The sequence below is a fragment of the Suncus etruscus genome, chromosome 4, assembly GCF_024139225.1.
Source record: "Suncus etruscus isolate mSunEtr1 chromosome 4, mSunEtr1.pri.cur, whole genome shotgun sequence".
Lineage (NCBI taxonomy): Eukaryota > Metazoa > Chordata > Mammalia > Eulipotyphla > Soricidae > Suncus > Suncus etruscus.
In genome coordinates, this window is record NC_064851.1 from 117883608 (window position 1) to 117890754 (window position 7147).

Consider the following 7147-nt stretch of genomic DNA (forward strand, 5'->3'; position numbering starts at 1 on the left):
TTCTATCTTGACATAAACAGGGTATATTTGTTTATTCTTTCTGCATCATTTTCAATTTTCCTCTGTAATTCCTTTTTATTGAGATATTGTTCACTTATAGCATTAAGTTTCAAGTATATGCCACTTAAAGAGTGAAATGACAATTACATGTCTACTTGAATTACATGGTGATCATCAAAATTATGGGGCTGGAGAGATAGCTCAAAGTACTGAAGTTCATGCTTGCATGTGCAAAGCCTAGATTCCCTCCTTGGCTCTGCATTGTACCCCAAGCAACTCTAGGATCTATCCCCAAAGCACCATACTGGAAGTAGCCCCTGAGCACTACTGAATATGGTCAAAAAATTTTTTTTAATCTAGATATCTGGGAGTGAGAGAATAGCACAGAGTGTAGGGTATTTTTCATTCATGAGACTGATCCAGCTTTGATCTCCTGCAACCCACATGATTCCCCAACCCCTTACAGGATTAAACCCTGAGCAGTGCCAGTTATGGCCCAAAATACAAACTTTAAAAAATTTAAATAAAAAGAAAATCTCAATATCATGATATCACATTATGGAAAATCAGAAAATTTAGAGAAAATGGTCGGGAAGAAAGTATTTGGAATTCTTCTATTTATTAACACTCCTTTTAAATCTTATCTTTAGTTTTTTAATTTTATTTTATTGAAACCATTGTGATTTGCAAAGTTCATCATAGTTGAATTTCAGATATATAGTGAAGTAGGGCCATTTCCATCATCAGTAATGACCTCCCTCCACTTATGTTCCTAGAGTGCATCCTATGCTATCACCCTTTACCCTTGGCCTGCCAGTATAACAGGCATATTTAATTTTATATTGCTGAAGGTTAGGTTTCTTGATTCTATAGTTGTTGACTTTGGCTCTAATATTTAGTTTTGTCTTTTTTTTTCTCTGCCAATGCACCTGAGACCACTTGGTCCCTGGTCCACATCCTTTTTTTTATGAAGCAAATATGAAAAGTTTTAATTAAATTCCATGAGTAATATAGCTGTGAGACAGTCCTTTTTGCCTTAGTTATACTAATTTTTTTAATTTTTTATTTTGATCATAATGGCTTACATATCTTTCACAGTAGTATTGAATCAGGAGAATACCCATCACCAAATTTGTCCTCCCCCATCCCAGTTCCCTTTCTGCAACCCATATACTCCACTATCATCCCCTGGGGCGCTAGAGTAGGTGGCCCCTCTTTGTCTGGCTTATTATTAGTGATCATATATCTGTTTGGCCCTGGTACCCTCCCTTGTTTCCCTTTCTATTTAAGAGGCAGAGCTAGATAAATTGAGTTATGTGGTTTTGTTTGACGGAAAGAAAAGCAATAGTTTAGGGTACAAAATAAGAAAAAATTAAAATTAAAATAAAAAAAAAAGTCAAATACGCTGAAAATGGGAGGAGTCCTGCTAGAGGCTTTCAACCTCAGTTTGAGAGAGGATGTGAAAAAGGTAATTGAAACACCACAACAATACAGAAAGAAATATCAAATTAAATATCCAGTGAGCACTAGAGCAATAAAGACAAGCACCACACAATAGTCTCGGTTCTGAAATCAAATCATGCCGGAGTGCAAAAAGAAAGAGAAAGAGAAGATAAAATAAAGTAAAATAAAATAATGTTGGCAACATAACTTTAATCTCTACACCAAAATAAACATGTCAAAAAATCGATCAATCGATAAATAAATATGTGGAAAAATGATTGTTTTGTGCTTTTTTTTCCCTTTTCTTCCCCTCCCCCCCCACCCCCCCCCCCCCCCGCATAGGCACTGTAGCTATTGGAGATATTATAGAGGGAATTCCCTTGGCCTAGGAGATACAGGGTTTCTCCACCCCTAAAGTATACTGTCATGGGATTAACTATAAACTCCTTGCATGATCACTTACTCTCCCCTCAGTGCTTTCGTGGTGAATGGAAGACTTCTGCTTCATCTTGGATGGTAAAATCAAACCTCTGTATCTAGAGATCTTGGTGACTGTGCAGCTCGAGGAATGGAGCTTACGGTGAAGTCTTTCTTTGTGGTCCTAGCAGTTCTGCTTCTTCAGTGTCGTTTTAATCCATCTTCTGTAGTTGGTAGTCTCTTATTTAATTTTTTTCTTTAGATATGTGTGAGCATATATATTCTTAGTTTTTGTCGGGTGTCTGTTTTCTTCTCTCCACCCCCAAATTTACCAGCAATATAATGTAGCATCACTTCTTCCTGCAAAGACATATTAAACAAAGGGGAAATTTTATGTGTAAAAACAAGCTCTTATCTACTAGGGATAAGAACTCATAGTTGGGGCCCGGAGAGATAGCACAGCGGGCATTTGCCTTGCAAGCAGCCAATCCAGGACCAAAGGTGGCTGGTTCGAATCCCGGTGTCCCATATGGTCCCCTGTGCCTGCCAGGAGCTATTTCTGAACAGACAGCCAGGAGTAACCCCTGAGCAACGCCCAAAAACCAAAAAAAAAAAAAAAAAAGAACTCATACTTGTTTACAACACAGGGACATCAACCACCCTGAATGTATGTCATGTGGAAACAACTTGGACTCTAGGGAACTAGACACTGGCGGTCCAGTCTCGACTCCTGGACCCCAGACATAGAAATGACAGAGTTCTCCACAACAACTCCAGGAGCAAATCCCCTCCAGGACATTCATAATGCTGCTCTGATGCCAACATGCACCAGTTCTAAATTGATAACCTGACAACAAGGAAATGGGAACAACTTGATCTAAGAGCAAGATGTCCTTCCTCATCAGCCAATGATAAGACAAAATCAGAAAACATGTCACTCTTTGATCTGTGCAAAAGCCAAGATTGCTATATACTGATGACTGGATGTTACAAAAGGATTGGACAGTACACATCCAGGGTCCAACAACAACAGCAGCAACAAAAAGCTCTAGCCTAGCTTTTAGTTTACGATCTGTTCAATAAACAAGATCTCCAATTCCAGAGGTCTGACTGAGACAACCGCAACTGAACAGGTCTTCAGAAACATAACGAAAGAAACGAAAGACTTTATCCCAGGCTCCATCCTAGGAGTAACATAATAACCAAGACCACAACCTTTCTTTTTTTTAACATTTTTTCATTAGTTTTATAGAAAGATGCAGAAATATGAGGTAAAACAAAGTAATCTGCATCTCAAATTTCTATGAAAAAGGTGGGAGTCCCAATTTAAAAGATAAAAAAAGAAAAGAAGAAAAGGTGTGACAGTTTTCTTGCATAGGCACAGCAAACATTGGGGAAAATAAAAAGGAAAAACCTTTGGCCTAAAAATAGGCAGACCCCATGAAGCAGCCTGTCATAAGACCAACTACAGGCTCTGGGCATACTAAGTTGTCTACCCCAGTCTTTCTTTATGGCCCCAGTAAAAGTTTCTCCTCAATCACAGTCACAGTCAGTTGTCTGTAATTAGAGATCTTGGTTTTTGCACAGATACTATGTCTAAGTCAGGGTGTCAAGGAGAGTCTTCTGGTTTCATCTCACTGTTAGATGGTGATGCAGGTAAACCTGCCCTGAAAGCAAGATGTTGCTGTTTCCAAGTCATCCAGGGTGTAAGATGAACCCACTCTGGAGCAAGTAGTGCCAGGCCTGTTAGAGCAAATTAGGACTTTCCCCAGTAAAAGTTCAATTCCTGGTGCTGATACAGAAAACTGAGTTCATTCCAAAGATGGGATCCAACATTCAGGGGTGAGGGTTGATGTTCAATAGACTGAAGCCTAAGTCAAGTTACTATGACAAACGTTCAGGGTGAAATGCCTGAACTACAATATAAAATTTATGAGTTCCTGTCCATATTAGATAAGAACTTCTTTCATATGTAAGATTTCCCCCATTTTAATGGGCCTTTGCAAAAAGAAACAATGCCACATGATACTACTGCTGCATATGGGGGTGAAAATAACAAGCTAAACAATCCCTATAACCTGGTTCTATTGTGAACTCAAAACCCAAGAGAAACCTATCTACAAGGATTTCTTACTAAACAAATTCAAAAAGAGGGATGAGGAAAACTACATTTGCATAAAGAAATATACAATAAGAATTACACCTATTATGAAAAAAAACATCTAGAAAAATATATGAAGAAAATACACATATCTGCTTTAAGCCCTTCAAAATAATCTGGTGGTGGAATAAAATTCAGAGCACAACTTCAGCCTGTGACATGGTCTTGTGGAGTTTGAAAAACAGCTCCCAGCAATCACCTATCAGGAAATGTCCTCATGCCGAGGTTCTCTCAAAAGCCGAATCTGGTAGTGAACAACTGTCTATAGAGAAGTGAGGTGAAAGGAAAGGGGCCACCAAGAGCAAATCAGGAATAGCAGCAGTGGCAGTTTCTTCCTGGGCCAAGGCAAGGCAGGCTGGAAAGCTGTCTTTTTGCTTTGGGAGCTGGTTGGCAGCTGGTTGAGGTGGGGGAAAAGTTCAGTTCCAGAGAAGTTAAGAACTGAGGATACAAAGAGTTAAATAGGGAGGAAATACTAGATCAGGGGTGAGAGAGTGAAAGGATAGAAAAAGATTTGTAAAGTGGTAAGCAGGGGATGGGGAAAGGAAAGGATTATATATAACAGGGGAAAGGACAATATACAACATAGACAGATATTGTGTACATTACAGTCATACATAGACAGACATAGAGGTGGCCAACACATATACTCTTGCACACATATAGACAATGAAGAACTGTTGCAGTTGAAAAACTGACCCAAATGGAATGGGTCAGAATGCTTCTAAAATATAAAGCTGGTGAGTCAAATGGAAAGGTTTTCCATTTCCTAGGCAAAACATCATCGGTGAGGATAAATTTTACTGAAGAAAGGCTTCCGGGGTTAGTTTGAACTTAGAGCATTCTTAAAACAATCATAATTTTAAAAACAATTTCTACTGTTAAAATTTGCCAATATATAATTGGTTCTTTGAACAGAGCACTTATTTTTCATTCATTCCATCTAAATATAGCTGTGATGGTCCAGGGATCTAAGCGGCTCCATCTCCCTTTCAAGGTGGCAGTGAGCCAGGTATGTCTGGTCAGATCTAAAGAGGCCAGGCCATTCGATAAGATTTCAATAAGGTCAGTGAAAGGTACTCAGGCTTATGTGGAAGAAAGAAAGCACAGTTCTTCCACAACCTCCTCTAAGAAAACACAAGGTTGCTCACAAACTGCAAATATATACTCAGATTTCCACTGAGTTATTCAAAATCCCATAATTTACTAACACTTAGGTGGGCTGCAACTCTGAATTTTAACCATCCTTACCATTTTAAGTATATTTTATTTAAAACCCAAAATTGGATGGTCTACATCCCTGTTCCTCAACCCTTATGTAAATTATAATTTCTGGAATATAAATAACAAAACCCAGCTCTGCTCAGTTTAGAAAGAAGAAGAAAGTGATTGGGAAGAGTAGCCAGTACCCTTGGGAACTCAAGGGGTAGTTCAAATTCATGACCTCCTTTTTTAAAAAGCTAACATCAGGGCCCGGAGAGATAGCACAGCGACGTTTGCCTTGCAAGCAGCCGATCCAGGACCAAAGGTGGTTGGTTCGAATCCCGGTGTCCCATATGGTCCCCCTTGCCTGCCAGGAGCTATTTCTGAGCAGACAGCCAGGAGTAACCCCTGAGCACCGCCGGGTGTGGCCCCCCCCCCAAAAAAAAACAAAAATAAAATAAAAAATAAATAAATAAAAATAAAAAGCTAACATCAATATGAGTTAGTGCTTCAAAGTCCCAAATTTTGCCCCTCTGATCCAAATTTCAAAGGCCCAAGAATGAAATTCAAAGAATTCGTGGGAGGGGAGAGTCAAGTATTGCATCAGCCAGTCTACTGCAGATTAGAAAAAGTGTAACACAGAGATGTTGGAAAGTCCTTGGTGGACCTGGACGCAAGGCATCATTAGGCCTTTCTATTGACTAAATATAAATATGTCTGGGGTGTGTGAGTATGTTTATGAGGGTAGGTCCTGTTTCTGAAATTCAAAATTATTTCTCCAGAAGATAATTTTCACCAGAACAAGAGATTTCATCAATGGAGTCTTCTCTAAAGTATCCAGTGAAAAATACCTTCTTTCACTCAGCATAATAGATTCCATATACATCCATGTATAGGAAAATTTCATGACTTCATCTCTTCTGATGGCTGCATAATACTCCATTGTGTATATGTACCATAGTTTCTTTAATCATTCATCTATTGAGGGGCATCTAGGCTGTTTCCAGAGTTTGGTTATTGTAAACAATGCTGCAATGAATATAGGTGTGAGAAAGAGATCTTTGTATTGTATTTTTGTGTTCCTAGAATATATCCCTAGGTGTGGTATAGCTGGATCATATGGGAGCTCAACTTCCAACTTTTGGAAGAAAAATGAAAAACATTTGTGTAATGATTCTCAGAAACAAAATAGAGGAGGACTGGAGGGTCCAGCTCCTGACATGAAGCTCACCACAGGGATCGTTTAGTGCAGTCCCAGAAATAATTACACTGAGAACTATCATAACAAAATATGACTGAATGAGGGAAGTAGAAAGCCTGTCTAGAGTGCAGGCCTGTATGGGATGGGGAGGAAGGATACTTGGGATATTGGTCATGGGAATGTTGCACTGGTGAAGGAATATATATATACATATATTTAAAAAAAAAAAAAGATAAGGCCTCCTAATTCTTACCACAGGCTGTGTTCTTTACACTGACTGTATAGAAAGAGGAAGTACAGTAAATGCACCCCATATATACCTCAACCCAGGCCCTTTACCTGGTCTGAATTGTGAATTGGGGGACAAAGAAAAAAAGATATTCTTAGAGGTTCTGATTATGGCAAGAGAAAAAGTAATTTGAAGCTAATTGTGGAACTTTATTTAATAGCAATTGCACTTTTTTTGGTTGTTTAATTGATTGATTTATGGGCCACACCCAGTATACTGTGGGCTTATTCCTTCATTTGCACTCAGGTATCACTTCTCGTGGTGTTCAGTGAATGATATAGGGTGCTGGGTACGGAATCCAGGTTTGCGGTGTGCAAGGAAAATGCCCTACCCACCATACTATCACTTCAAGGCCCTGAAATAGCATTTTTGATATATACAATTGCAACACATAATATCCAAATTAATAGCATATTAAATGTGTATGCCTATGTTA

General features: G+C 38.9%; 1 non-coding gene across 1 annotated transcript; it reads left to right on the plus strand.

Moving 5' to 3' along the window:
• Positions 1 to 6658: 6658 nt before the first annotated feature.
• LOC126007772 (small nucleolar RNA SNORA51) lies at positions 6659 to 6791 on the plus strand. Its single transcript, XR_007495256.1, has one exon. It is a non-coding gene; the product is annotated as a small nucleolar RNA SNORA51 (small nucleolar RNA).
• Positions 6792 to 7147: the final 356 nt, after the last annotated feature.